This window comes from Neoarius graeffei, chromosome 7 (assembly GCF_027579695.1).
Source record: "Neoarius graeffei isolate fNeoGra1 chromosome 7, fNeoGra1.pri, whole genome shotgun sequence".
Lineage (NCBI taxonomy): Eukaryota > Metazoa > Chordata > Actinopteri > Siluriformes > Ariidae > Neoarius > Neoarius graeffei.
The window spans coordinates 76,293,884-76,309,566 of record NC_083575.1 but is presented as its reverse complement, the minus strand read 5'-3'; the positions used below and the strand labels follow the sequence as shown (position 1 = coordinate 76,309,566).

General features: G+C 41.9%; 1 pseudogene; it reads right to left on the bottom strand.

Moving 5' to 3' along the window:
* Positions 1 to 1,176: 1,176 nt before the first annotated feature.
* On the bottom strand, positions 1,177 to 15,650 carry LOC132889681 (GTPase IMAP family member 9-like; annotated as a pseudogene).
* Between the last annotated feature and the right edge of the window lie 33 nt (positions 15,651 to 15,683).

The window sequence follows — 15,683 nt, the reverse complement described above, 5'->3', positions numbered from 1 at the left end:
TCCAAATAACAAAGCAAGAAAAGTAAAGCATTAGACTTTCAGCATGTTGTTCTCTCAGGATGCTCTTCAATGACTGATGGATACATTCAAATGCAAACTTTAAATTTTTGACAGTGTGCTATACACTCAAAAAAATAACTTGCAAATAACTTGCTCAGTGAACATAATAAAATTATGGAAAGTATTTCCACCCAAGTAAAATGTGTTAACTTAGCCAGAAACAATTTTGTTGAGTGACCTAAATGTCAACCGTTACATGTTAGACTTAGGTTCATGTAACAGACACCCATGTTGGTTTTTTTGAGTGTATTTGACAAATGAACCTATGTTTTGATTTAATTTTTTAATCTGGTGATCTGTAAGATTAAAAAAAATCACTTAATTTGACACAGTACTGTGTGTTCAAACTCCATATGCTCTATATTACTTTCCTTTAAAACATCTAGAATCAAAATTGAGCTGAACTTGTATTATCGTTGTGCTAAAAGAATATACCAGATGTAGAATATACACTACCGTTCAAAAGTTTGGGGTCACCCAGACAATTTTGTGTTTTCCATGAAAAGTCACACTTTTATTTCCCACCATAAGTTGTAAAATGAATAGAAAATATAGTCAAGACATTTTTCTGGCCATTTTGAGCATTTAATCGACCCCACAAATGTGATGCTCCAGAAACTCAATCTGCTCAAAGGAAGGTGAGTTTTATAGCTTCTCTAAAGAGCTCAACTGTTTTCAGCTGTGCTAACATGATTGTACAAGGGTTTTCTAATCATCCATTAGCCTTCTGAGACAATGAGCAAACACATTGTACCATTAGAACACTGGAGTGATAGTTGCTGGAAATGGGCCTCTATACACCTATGGAGATATTGCACCAAAAACCAGACATTTAGTAGACTTTAGCTAGAATAGTCATTTACCACATTAGCAATGTATAGAGTGTATTTCTGATTAGTTTAAAGTGATCTTCATTGAAATGAACAGTGCTTTTCTTTCAAAAATAAGGAAATTTCAAAGTGACCCCAAACTTTTGAACGGTAGTGTAGCACAATATAATGTACATTATTTTATAACATAAACATAATCAATAGCAAAAAGATAATTAATGCTTACTGTACAAGTAAGACATGACATCAAATACAATTAGACAGAAAGATGCTTAAAATTGTTGCACTTTACAGTCTTTCTATATGTTTTCCAGTATTTTTTAAATAGATTTTTCTTAAGTACAGTACATGCTTTACAATCCATTTCTTTTATATTCTCCACTTTTGTCTTTCTAAAGGAGATTATTATCATACATTCTCCACTAGAGTATAATGCACAACTTTTTTATTTCTGGCTCTTTTTGCAATTGTTGCTTCAATTCTAAATATCTTCGTTCCCACTCTTTTTCTTTTTCTTGTGATTCTTTGAGAGCCTGTGCAGTTACAGACATTTCAGAGGAATCATAACTACATTTGGTTTCCCCCTGTGCTTGTTCCTTCAATTCTGAATATCTTCATTGCCACTCTTTTTCACTTGCTTGTGCTTCTTTGAGAGCCTGTGCTTTTGAAAACATTTCATAGCTATAATAACTATAATTGTTTTCCCTCTGCATCTCGTGAATCTTTTGCAGGAATTGAAGTACTTGGGTACGGTCCTGCGACCTGTTGTTAAACACATAGTATCTCTGTTTGCAAGCAGCTATTAGGCTCTGAAGGTGAGGCCCAGCCTCACGGATGTAGCGTTCTATGGGTTTATTTTCAAACTCAAGATCGTCTCCATGAGTGAAGACCACAATCATATATTTGCACACATCATCACCAAAGATTTTTTAAATTTCTTGACAGTGTTTCTCTCCTCTTCAGTGTGACGCCTCACATCAAGCAGAAGAAGAAATGCATGAGGACCAGGAGCTACCAGTTTTGCACCTCTCACAGTCTCATTTTCAATGAACTCAGCAGACATTGTTGTGTCGTATAAACCAGGTGTGTCAGTGATTGTTATACGTTGTTTGTTGATAATTCTTGTTTCAGATGTGCATTCCTTTGTAACAGATGTGGCTCTTGCTTCAGACTTGAATACTCTCTCACTGAAAATGGTGTTTCCTGTGGCACTTTTGCCAACCCCTGTCTTGCCCAGGAGGACCAAGCGCAGTGGATCTCTGTCTGTAAGATAATACAACAATGTTTGAAGATTTAACTCATATTTTTGATATTCAAGATTTATTTAATAAATTCTATATACGTTTGAATTTGTTGATCATCTGCAGTGTTTTTTAAATCAAGATTTAAAATAAAAATCTAAGCTATTCGCATATTATGATTATAGAGATGTTCTTTTCAAGTCCAAATGAGGTTATTAATGCTTTAAGTTAATGTAAATGAATAAACTACTGGTAGATTCTGCCAAAATTGAAAACAACAACAACAACAACAACAACCAAACAAATAGGCTTACTGTTTTTATTTATCTGCAATAAACAAAGTCAAAATTTAGCCACTAGATTGCAGTAAACGACACTCTAAAAGGTAATAGCTATGCTTACTTAAATCATAATAGTGTACTTTACTTCTCTGTCCCTATCCTGTTGATTTAACTCACGGAATGTAAGTATGTACTAATTTTTCCTGAAGGATTTTTAAAACTACGTTCATCTGAATAAACTGGACTTGTAACATTCTGTTCCTGGAATGAACGCAGAGGCTCAGCAGCACACATGTGCAGTAGAGCAGTGCAAGAGAAGTTTCCAGAAACTGTATGGACAAAAACTTTGGAAGAAAACAACATTTTCTGGGTCTCTTGGTAAGTTATTCAAAGTCTTTCAATTGTCAGTTATGATTTAATTACTTACAGCTACATTTTTGGCAGGACATTTTTTTCTGAACATAGATATTACAAACATCTCTGGAAATAACTAGGCTAATGGTATTCTCGAACGATCACGTGACACACCTTGACAACAGGCCCGCCATATTTGACTAGGGGAAAGAGAGAGCGTACATGTTAGGAGAATTAGGGGAAGCACGCAGCACTACTAGGTTTTGGTACATCATGTGAACCTTTGTGTGACTGATAAGTTTGGGAATGAGTTTGTTTTCGGCTGGTGTGTGTTGCGGGCCGGTGTCACTTCGGCTCCATGTTGAAAACTAGCCAGTGAGCTAACAATGAAGGCCTAATCCGACATCCGTGGGATTTAAATCTCTCTGCACTGGTCCACGAAAAGAGGACGAATGAACTCAGGTACGCCTGCCTTCCAGCTAAGTAATATATGTTTTGTGGTTGTATATTTTCCACGCCATTTCTTCTTAAGCAGCTGTTCTCTGTGGTGTTTTTGTGAAGCTGCACTGCAAGCAAAGCTTCGTCTGTCTGTAGCTAATGTTGGTTTGGAGGCTCTGTGATAATGAACGGCTGAGCTCTAACTGACTCTCTGTGCCTTATGGAAAAATACACTGCATTGTTTTATAAATGATGGCTTCTCCGGTGTGTATAGCCTATGAATTAGGGACGAGTCAGTGTAACACTGATGCCTGTATGAGTTGTGGATAGTGCAGTTCTGTAGAAACGGGTGGAGTCGTTTAGCACCTCCTGTCACTGACAGTGTCAACACAGATGTGTAATATATTATATTCTAGTCAGTTTTGTCTTTGCTGAAATTCTCAAAGTCGGCGTGATGTCACAGATCCATCAGACTTTTTCACTTCTATTTATGGCTCTCAGCCACTGCAAACGTCTTTTCCCACCTAATGGCAACATATGGAACTTTAATGCTGGGTTCTTGTTTGCATTGGCTGTGCAGCCAACAACACAACAGCTTTTAGGCATTTTATTGCTAACACAATAAAGCCAGGCTTTCCCCTAGTTAAATATGGCGGCTCCAAGGTCATGTGGCCTGACGTCAAAAGTACCCGGATGTCCGACTTCGAGAATTATTAGCTAACATTAGCCAAGGCAGCTAACTAAAACCACCATTATCATGTCATTCACACAATAATTTATACTGTTAACTATAGTACATAAATGATGTGATCATGATGTAAATGCTAATTTGAAGCAAAATTACAAAATAAAAGAGGTTGATTAGGTTACTTTTAAAAGGAGTAATAAGTAATTTAAAACAGTGACAGGGAAAGAGAAATGTAAAGGAGAGAAAAGCGGCGACAGTGAGTCAGTGTGCCATGGCTTGTGCTAATATATAAATTAATTGTAATGTACATTTAAATTATAATGCAACTTAAACATGATGCTGCAAATCATAATTGACTACCCCTCCCATAACTCTTTCATTTTGTTATTCTGCTTCAAAGTGGCATTTACAAATTTGGTAAATGAATTTGGGCAGAGTATGCAGGGCAGAATGACCACAGCCAGGACCAACTGAGCAACAACCTGACTTACATGTGTATTGCTCAGAGCTGTTTAGCTGTGGTCATTCTGGATCTTAGAATGAGCAAAAATGCCAATAAGAGATGCCCTGCTTGATCTGCCAAAATTAATTGACCTCAAGTGTCTTCACTTAAAGTAGTTGCTGCCATTTTTGTGACTTTATTTATTTTTTACAGCTTGAAGACAGACAACCTTTCTTTATATCTGCAGCACACATCGCAGATGTCACACAAGTTCCTGTTGGGGTATTGACTGTTATACCTGAAGACAGGGGCGTATCACCCGCGGGGGATGCGTACGTTTCATCCCCCCCACTTTTGTTGAAACACAATTTCATCCCCCGCACTTTTGTCAGATTAAAATGACATCATTATAAAAATTATACAGTTACTATAAAATGTGTAACAAGGAAGTAAACTATTGCCATAACGTTAGACAAAAAACAGCCACGCAACGGACTCAAAACAGTTCTTCTCACCCGAACTTGGCTGATTCGCTCAGTCACCAAAACTGTTTTGTTTGTGTCACCACGAGAGGCCAGTATTTAGTATTCCAATCGAGTACGTGGAGAAGTAAAACATGTTTTTAGGCTTTTGTGTGATCACGTTGGGGATAATTAAGCTATTTTGTAGAACCATATTGAGTCCTCCTCAATCTCCTGTGAGTGGCTAACTTTTTGTTTTTGAAGTAGGGGTACACCATTTTAATGATGAATGTCTAATAGCAAAGGAAGTATCAACAACCTCCAAAACCTTGATTGATTATATGAACCTACATTGATTATCTTACTGCTCTTGATTATGTCATCCAAAAATGTTAAGTTCCATTACATTATACTTAGTAGCAGCAGACACTTTTATCCAAAGCAACTTGGATAGGTTTGCTTGACATGTGCACTTAAATGTCTGTATAATATTAAAAAGTGAGTAATGCATGAATGATCTGTTCTAAGAAGGCTGAAAACGTGGCTGTGAAGTAGCATGACACAAACACATCTTAATAGTGTAGCTGTGTGTCATGTTCAGAAGAACAAACTTGACCTGTTGGACAGACAAATGATTGCTCAACAATTTGTTTCTTATAAGGAGCAAAGAAAAAAAAACACATTTGGTTGTTTCAAACACAAATAGTGTGTCAGGGTAAAGTAAGGTTGTCAGGATTTGTTGACAGTGATGTTAAATAGTAGTAGTTACTAGTTGTAAAGTCAGTTGCGGCAAGTTTTTTTTATTACAAGTGTGTGTGTTTGTACCAAATCTACTTTTCATGCATTATAACTGCTTATCACTTTTTAGAAGAGTTTTTCAATTGAGATTTAAAGGCATTTCAAATCAAATGAATGTTCAATAATTGTTGTACAGTAATGTTATTTGGCCATTAAGTGTTTGTTGTATGTGTAGTCTATTGCATCATTTTCAAATGTTATGCATTAAACCTGATGTAATGCATGATGCAAACAAGTTTTGTACACGAGTTTGAATAATTAAAGACCTTAAAAGCAGGAACTGCCCTGTCTTATTTGAATGCTGTACTAAAGAGGTCCTTCCAGGATGCTGCGCTTCTTCAACATGAACTGATTAGCCATGCCTCCTGCTCACACAAAGCGATCCCAGTCCAAACTGTTATGCATGATGGTGTATGATCTATACACTGTGTATGACTTCTGGGGCTATGTGAAGTTTTTGGTTTTGTTTATATCAGTGTATACCAGTGTAGGCAGCAATACTGACATCTCTGTTATAGAACAGTATCCTGTTACCGAGAATTATCACTCAATACTTTTTGCCTTCACTTACTGAATAATTACATAGCCCTGGCAGTAACAACACCAAAACCCAACATGATAGATCTCTGCATGAAATGCAGAACTTGGCTGGAGTCAACTGGATTTATAGGCTTTCTGCTGTCCTCCCTTTCATTTGCATCCATGGACCATGGGTATGAAAAAGTTCCATATCGGTCATTGACAGTACATCACAGTGTACACGCTGGGCGTGTATATAGCCATAAACCGATTTCTAATGATATGGCTTCCCCATTCCAGAACACCCCCACTTTTGGAAAGCTTGATACACCCCTGCCTGAAGACAGACAGCAGCCAGGTCCACATGCCCTGCACCTTGAACCCTCCAGCATTGCTATCATACTGGAAGGTAATATCATCATGGATGACATTGGAAGCCACGCACAAGCATTTTGTGTTACATTTGCATGGGTGCAAGTATAAAATTTTCAAAAACCTGAAAAGTCTGACAAGGTCAGATGTGCATGGCGCAGCCATGGAGGGGGGATTACAAAGGGGGGTGAGCCCCCCTTAGGGCTCGAAAAAAAATTTAAATTACAAGTTAAAATGGTTGTCTCTCATGCAATCTCATGCAAACATTTATAATATTAATAGTTATATGATTTGCATATTCACATCAAATGTTTAATACATTTCATCAGTTCATCTGAAATAACAATATTTCAAGTACAAGGCTTGATATTTCAAAACATCTAGCAACTACTAATTTAAATGTTGAAACAACCATTTTTAATATGCTTTTGCTGTGATACCTTTTTTACAATATCAGTCCCCCCAGGATTTCACGGGCCTTTTTTGTGATTGTTGCGGGCTAAAATGTCTGATGTTGCGTGGGTTTTTCCAAAAAATTGCGATGAAAGTTGTGGTGATTTTTAGGTTTTTGTTGCGATTACATTGCGGGAGGAAGCGAAAGTTGCGAGAAATTGTTGTGATTTTCTCTTTTTATGATTAAAATTGAGTGATATGTTAAAAATTAAGTTATTACTGAAAAACTATTGATTAAAAGAACAAAGACACTGAGAAATGGTCCTATAAACAACTTTACCAATATAAAAGATTACCAGGACTACAAAAATGCAGAAAAATAGGCTTTACTTATCCAAATGCACCTGTTGGTTCAAAAGTTAAAGTGCATAGAACCTCACAGCACAACATGAAGTTACCTTAAAATATAATATAAATGCCTCAGCTTTCATGTAAGAAAAAAAACTATTAATACTAGTACTGTGTGCAGGCAGTCTCTCCTGAAGACTAAATTAAACAATAATTAAAAACTAATGAAATAAATGGCTCAGGCTTCATAGAAAAAAAACACACAATTTGAACAGAACCTCACAGTATGATGCTGAAGCTGCCTAGAGAATGGAAAATAAAATACCATTTTGCAAAATTTTGGCATCCATTAATTTCTTGAATTATGTAAAAAAAAAACGTAAAGTGCACACAGTCCTTCACTGTAAACATAACACACTTTCAGTAACACTATAGAGAATTGAAGTCTATATAAACACGGACTTCAAATTCAAAAGGAAATGCCTTCATATAAGAAAAAAAAAACTATTAATACTAGTGCTGTGTGCAGGCAGTCTCTCCTGAGACTCACACATGTTGCTTCTCTTGAACGTATACATGGAAGTAAGGCGGAAGGTAGTTTGTCGACGTCACCTCAAGATGACGCCAACGATTGGTCAAATTTGCGGGAAAGTTGCGGTGATTGGATATAATTGCAACACCGCCCTGAATTCACAGGGATTGGTTGAATTTGCGTTGATGTTGCAAATCGTAACATCGTGAAATCCTGGAGGGTCTGACAATATATACACTGGAATAGCTGTGTTCTCGTCTCGTCTTGTCTTCTTCCGCTTATCCGGGACTGGGTCGCGGAGGCAGCAGTCTAAGCATGGAAGCCCAAACTTCCCTTTCCCTAGACACCTCGGCCAGCTCCTCAGGAAGAACACCGAGGCGTTCCCAGGCCAGCCGAGAGACATAGTCCCTCCAGCATGTCCTGGGTCTTCCCCGGGGCCTCTTCCTGGGGGGACATGCCTGGAACACCTCCCCAGGGAGGCGTCCAGGAGGCATCCGAAAAAGATGCCCGAGCCACCTCAGCTGATTCCTCTCGATATGGAGGAGCAGCGGCTCTACTCCGAGCTCCTCCCGAGTGACTGTGCTTCTCACCCTATCTCTAAGGGAGCACCCAGCCACCCTGCGAAGGAAACTCATTTCGGCCACTTGTATCCGCGATCTTGTTAATTCGGTCATTACCCAAAGCTCATGACCATAGGTGAGAGTCGGAACGTAGATCGACCGGTAAATTGAGAGCTTCGCCTTTTGGCTCAGCTCCTTCTTCACCACGACGGACTGGTAAAGCGACCGCATCACTGCGGAGGCTGCACCGATCCGCCTGTCAATCTCATGCTCCATCCTTCCCTCACTTGTGAACAAGATCCCGAGATACTTAAACTCCTCCACTTGAGGCAGGACTTCTCCACCAACCTGGAGAGGGCAAGCCACCCTTTTCCGGTCGAGAACCATGGCCCCGGACTTGGAGGTGCTGATTCTCATCCCAGCCGCTTCACACTCGACTTCAAACCGCCCCAGTGCATGCTGAAGGTCCTGGTTTGAAGAAGTCAACAGGACAACATCATCTGCAAAAAGCAGAGATGGAATCCTGTGGTTCCCAAACAGGATTCCTTCCGGCCCCTGGCTGCGCCTAGAAATTCTGTCCATAAAAATTATGAACAGAACCGGTGACAAAGGGCAGCCCTGCCGGAGTCCAACATGCACTGGGAACAGGTCTGACTTACTGCTGGCAATGCGAAACAGACTCCTGCTCCGTTCGTACAGGGACCGGACAGCCCTTAGCAAAGAGCCCCGAACCCCATACTCCCGAAGCACCCCCCACAGAATACCACGGGGGACACGGTCGAATGCATTCTCCAGATCCACAAAGCACATGTGGACTGGTTGGGCAAACTCCCATGAACCCTCGAGCACCCTATGAAGGGTATAGAACTGGTCCAGTGTTCCGCGACCAGGACGAAAACCGCATTGTTCCTCCTGGATCCGAGGTTCGACTATTGGTCGAATTCTCCTCTCCAGTACCCTGGAGTAAACCTTCCCTGGGAGGCTGAGAAGTGTGATTCCCCTATAATTGGAGCACACTCTCCGGTCCCCTTTCTTAAAAAGAGGGACCACCACCCCAGTCTGCCACTCCAGAGGCACTGTCCCCGACCGCCACGCGATGTTGCAGAGGCGTGTCAACCAAGACAGCCCCACAACATCCAGAGACTTGAGATACTCAGGGCGGATCTCATCCACCCCCGGTGCCTTGCCACCGAGGAGCTTGCAAACCACCTCAGTGACTTCGGCTTGGGTAATGGACGAGTCCACCTCTGAGTCATCAGCCTCAGTCTCCTCAGTGGAAGACATGACGGTGGGATTGAGGAGATCCTCAAAGTATTCCTTCCACCGCCCGACAATGTCCCCAGTCGAGGTCAACAGCTCCCCACCCGCACTGTAAACAGTGTTGGCAGAGTACTGCTTCCCCCTCCTGAGGCGCCGGACGGTTTGCCAGAATTTCTTCGAGGCCGACCGATAGTCCTTCTCCATGGCCTCCCCAAATTCCTCCCAGTTCTGAGTTTTTGCCTCCGCAACTGCCCGAGCTGCAGCACGCCTGGCCTGCCGATACCCGTCAGCTGCCTCAGGAGTCCCGGAGGTCAACATGGCCCGATAGGACTCCTTCTTCAGCTTGACGGCATCCCTTACTTCCGGTGTCCACCACCGGGTTCGGGGATTGCCGCCACGACAGGCACCGGAGACCTTGCGGCCACAGCTCCGAACAGCTGCGTCCACAATGGAGGTAGAGAACATGGTCCACTCAGACTCAATGTCCCCCGCCTCCCTCGGAAGCTGGGAAAAGCTCTCCCGGAGGTGGGAATTAAAGACCTCCACAACAGAGTGCTCGGCCAGACATTCCCAGCAGACCCTCACCATACGTTTGGGCCTGCCAGGTCTGTCCAGCTTCCTCCTCTGCCAGCGGATCCAACTCACCACCAGGTGGTGATCAGTTGACAGCTAAGCCCCTCTCTTCACCCGAGTGTCCAAGACATAGGGCTGGAGATCAAATGAAACGACTACAAAGTCGATCATCAATCTCCGACCTAAGGTGTCCTGGTGCCACGTGCACTTATGGACACCCCTATGCTCGAACATGGTGTTCGTTATGGACAAACCGTGACTAGCACAGAAGTCCAATAACAAAACACCACTCGGGTTCAGATCGGGGAGGCCGTTCCTCCCAACCACGCCCCTCCAGGTGTCACTGTCATCGCCCACGTGAGCACTGAAGTCCCCCAGTAGCACAATGGAGTCCCCAGTCTGAGCACCCCTCAATACCTCTCCCAGGGACTCCAAGAAGGCCGGATACTCTATACTGCTATTTGGCCCATAGGCACAAACAACAGCAAGAGCCCTCTCCCCAATCCGAAGGCGCAGAGAGGTGACCCTCTCGTTCACTGGGGTAAACTCCAACACATGGCGGCTGAGCTGGGGAGCTATAAGCAAGCCCACACCAGCCCGCCGCCGCTCACCACGGGCGACTCCAGAGAAGTGGAAAGTCCAGCCCCTCTTGAGGAGCTGGGTTCCAGAGCCCAAGCTGTACGTGGAGGTGAGCCTGACTATATCTAGCCGGTACCTCTCAACCTCCTGCACAAGCTCAGGCTCTTTCCCCCCCAGCGAAGTGACATTCCATGTCCCAACAGCCAGCCGCTGTGTCCGGGGATCAGGTCGTCGAGGCCCCTGCCTTCGACTGCCACCCAATCCACACTGCACCAATCCCCTACTGCTACCTCTGTGGGTGGTGAACCCACAGGAGGTCGGGCCCACGTCACCTCTTCGGGCTGAGCCCGGCCGGGCCCCATGGGCAAAGGCCCGGCCACCAAGCGCTCGCATACGAGCCCCAACCCCGGGCCTGGCTCCAGGGTGGGGCCCCAGCTGCGTCATACAGGGCGACGTCACGGTCCTTGATTTTTTCTCCATAGGGGTTTTTGGTGAACTGCTCTTGGTCTGGCCTGTCACCTAGGACCTGTCTGCCTTGGGAAACCCTGACAGGGGCATAATGCCCCCGACAACATAGCTCCTAGGATCATTCAAGCACACAAACCCCTCCACCACAATAAGGCGACAGTTCTAGGAGGGGGAATAGCTGTGTTGATTTGTTCAAACAACATGCTACGTGCGTGAAACATGATATCACACATGTATAACACCGTGAAACAACGGGCTAGTCAGGACCACTCATCGGTGAGTGGCGTATACAGTGGGGCAAAAAAGTATTTAGTCAGTCACCAATTGTGCAAGTTCTCCCACTTAAAAAGATGAGAGAGGCCTGTAATTTTCATCATAGGTATACCTCAACTATGAGAGACAAAATGAGAAAAAAAATCCAGAAAATCACATTGTCTGATTTTTAAATAATTTATTCGCAAATTATGGTGGAAAATAAGTATTTGGTCAATAACAAAAGTTCATCTCAATACTTTGTTATATACCCTTTGTTGGCAATGACAGAGGTCAAATGTTTTCTGTAAGTCTTCACAAGGTTTTCACACACTGTTGCTGGTATTTTGGCCCATTCCTCCATGCAGATCTCCTCTAGAGCAGTGATGTTTTGGGGCTGTCACTGGGCAACACGGACTTTCAACTCCCTCCAAAGATTTTCTATGGGGTTGAGATCTGGAGACTGGCTAGGCCACTCCAGGACCTTGAAATGCTTCTTATGAAGCCACTCCTTCGTTGCCCGGGCGGTGTGTTTGGGATCATTGTCATGCTGAAAGACCCAGCCACGTTTCATCTTCAATGCCCTTGCTGATGGAAGGAGGTTTTCACTCAAAATCTCATGAAACATGGCCCCATTCATTCTTTCCTTTACACGGATCAGTTGTCCTGGTCCCTTTGCAGAAAAACAGCCCCAAAGCATGATGTTTCCACCCCCATGCTTCACAGTAGGTATTGTGTTCTTTGGATGCAACTCAGCATTCTTTCTCCTCCAAACACAAGTTGAGTTTTTACCAAAAAGTTCTATTTTGGTTTCATCTGACCATATGGCATTCTCTCAATCCTCTTCTGGATCATCCAAATGCTCTCTAGCAAACTTCAGATAGGCCTGGACATGTACTGGCTTAAGCAGGGGGACACGTCTGGCACTGCAGGATTTGAGTCCCTGGCGGCATAGTGTGTTACTGATGGTAGCCTTTGTTACTTTGGTCCCAGCTCTCTGTAGGTCATTCACTAGGTCCCCCCATGTGGTTCTGGGATTTTTGGTCACCGTTCTTGTGATCATTTTGACCCCACGGGGTGAGATCTTGCGTGGAGCCCCAGATCGAGGGAGATCATCAGTCGTCTTGTATGTCTTCCATTTTCTAATAATTGCTCCCACAGTTGATTTCTTCACACCAAGCTGCTTACCTATTGCAGATTCAGTCTTCCCAGCCTGGTGCAGGTCTACAATTTTGTTTCTGGTGTCCTTTGACAGCTCTTTGGTCTTGGCCATAGTGGAGTTTGGAGTGTGACTGTTTGAGGTTGTGGACAGGTGTCTTTTATACTGATAATGAGTTCAAACAGGTTCCATTAATACAGGTAACGAGTGGAGGACAGAGGAGCCTCTTAAAGAAGAAGTTACAGGTCTGTGAGAGCCAGAAATCTTGCTTGTTTGTAGGTGACCAAATACTTATTTTACCGAGGAATTTACCAATTAATTCATTAAAAATCCTACAATGTGATTTCCTGGATTCTTTCCCCCCCATTCTGTCTCTCATAGTTGAAGTGTACCTATGATGAAAATTACAGGCCTCTCTCATCTTTTTAAGTGGGAGAACTTGCACAATTGGTGGCTGACTAAATACTTTTTTGCCCCACTGTAAATTGAATGAGGTTTGTGGCGAAGACGAGATGAAAAGATTTGTCTCGTGCAGAGACTGTACCGCGGTAACCCGGTAATACGCTGAGAGTGAGACAGTGAGAGGGCTACCCCTATACCCCCCACCCCCCGAAAATCTCAACGGATTTACACGATTTGGAAAAATGACTTTTTCAGAACCGAAAAAAACCAGAGCTTCCGGCACATGCCGGAAAACTTGCACTAATGCATTTAGACTAATATACGCTCTTCATTTGGATTATCCAAAAAGACTAAATAACACCTTTGACTTCATTCAGAGGGTGATGCTCAACCTGGGTGCAGGTAACCTGAGACCAAAACTTCAGAGCTTGAAAAATGCTCTTTTGCAGTAGGTGGGTGTATTGCCAGCAGATCCTTAAAATAGCAAGGGATCCTGAAGCATAGATACTTAATTTGAGTGTTAAACTCATATATTTGCAACTAACCCCTGAAAAGTTCTTAGTAAGTTACAGTCAGTCACGGATGATTTTGGTTACTTGTTATACTGAAGTTTCTATAGTGTCCCAGTCTGTGGGATATTGGTTGGAGGTTTAATCCCATCTTGATTAATCCAAACTAGTTTGTGAAATAAAAACTTGATTGAGTGTAAGTGGCATTAGCAGTCTTTTGAAAATAGAGCAGAGTCATTTTGAGAAGTCAGGGAATGAGTCAGATGATTGCAAAGAACCTCTTTGTGTACTTATCCAAATGTTTGTTTTAAAATGTTGGGACACACCACCCCTAAATGTGATAGATGTTACAGAAAGATTTGATGGCAATCAACATGAAAATAGAAAAGTGAGAGGATATGTCTTTTCTCATGGAAAGTTTACTTCCACTTTCATATTACAACAGTGAACTAAACAACAGATTTCCTGGGTAACTGAATAGTACTAGTGTTATATTATGGCTATGGGTTGTTAGGAAATATCCTTTGTGTCTTTGTTTTGGCATGGAGAATGACTCGAAATACTGAGTAAGCCTTAACTACCAGTTAAGTTGTACTAGATGCACCACTTTGTGAAAAATATACATTGGAAATTATTTGTTGAATTGGTTGGAGTTGCTTAAATTATTTTGCATTCTAGATACTGTAACTCAGACCATAGCAGTATTAATACACCCAGTTTTAAATACTGGATAGTGACCACAAAATCTTAAGGGATACTTCTATGGCAAGTTGTTAGTGGACATGGAGCTTTGGGAAATTCAATTACCCAGATTGCCTGTATAAATCCACCTATTTTTGCATTTTGTTTTGTTTATTACAGTTCAAAGCATATGCATTGTTTGTGTTTCATTTAACTTGAAAGCTGGCTGAAGCTTAATTGAATATTGGTATTGTGATAAAAAGAGCCTTGTTGAAGTCTTAAGTAATCTCATCTCATTCTCATTATCTCTAGCCACTTTATCCTGTTCTACAGGGTCGCAGGCAAGCTGGAGCCTATCCCAGCTGACTATGGGCGAAAGGCGGGGTACACCCTGGACAAGTCGCCAGGTCATCACAGGGCTGACACATAGACACAGACAACCATTCACACTCACATTCACACCTACGGTCAATTTAGAGTCACCAGTTAACCTAACCTGCATGTCTTTGGACTGTGGGGGAAACTGGAGCACCCTGAGGAAACCCACACAGACACGGGGAGAACATGCAAACTCCACACAGAAAGGCCCTCGCTGGACACAGGGCTCGAACCCGGACCTTCTTGCTGTGAGGTGACAACGCTAACCACTACACCACCGTGCCACCCCGTCTTAAGTAATGTCAGAGAAAAAGACGTTTCTACATTTGTTAAGAAAGATCTGCATATAAAAGATTATTTTACAAGGCTTACATATTTGTTTTTATTGTGTCATTTCATTTGTTTCCACAAACAGTGGCCTTGGCTTAAGATGCACAGAATTACATTTTGTTCCAATAATAAAATAAATCTGCAAACTTATCATTCTTAGTTCCGCTTACTTGATTTTTTTTTTAGTGCAATCGGTTTCCTAGATTCTACTGAGTAAACACAACTGTTAAGTTAAGTCAGACTAACTTGGCTTACTTAAGTTGGTAACACTTAGAAAGATCAAATTAATATACTTGCTATTTTTAAGTTTAATTAACTTCACAAAATTAAGTAAATACAATTAGATTTAAACACTATTATACACTTAACAAGTAGATATGAAGTAAACTTAACTTATTAGTTATATTTACTTACCTTTTTTAGTGTAATCAGTTTCCTAGATTCTTTTAAGTAAGCTCAATTTGTCACATTTTAGAGTGTATGAGAATATGAGCCAAAAATCATGGATAATTTCACTTATGATTTTGTAAATAACAATGAGCCATCAGGTAATAAATGCAAAGGCTAGAATGTTTTTGATCTGTGTAATGTGTAATAAACATTAAATACAGCATGCTAATATTAACTTTATCTTTTATAATTTATGATGATGTTTATAAAAATTAGAACCCTGCCATTTCACACTCACCAAAGGCAGCCATGGTTATTGCAGTACTGACACAGCTGATAATGTCTTCCTTTAGATAAGTTAGTATTGAAAATGAATTTCTCAAAT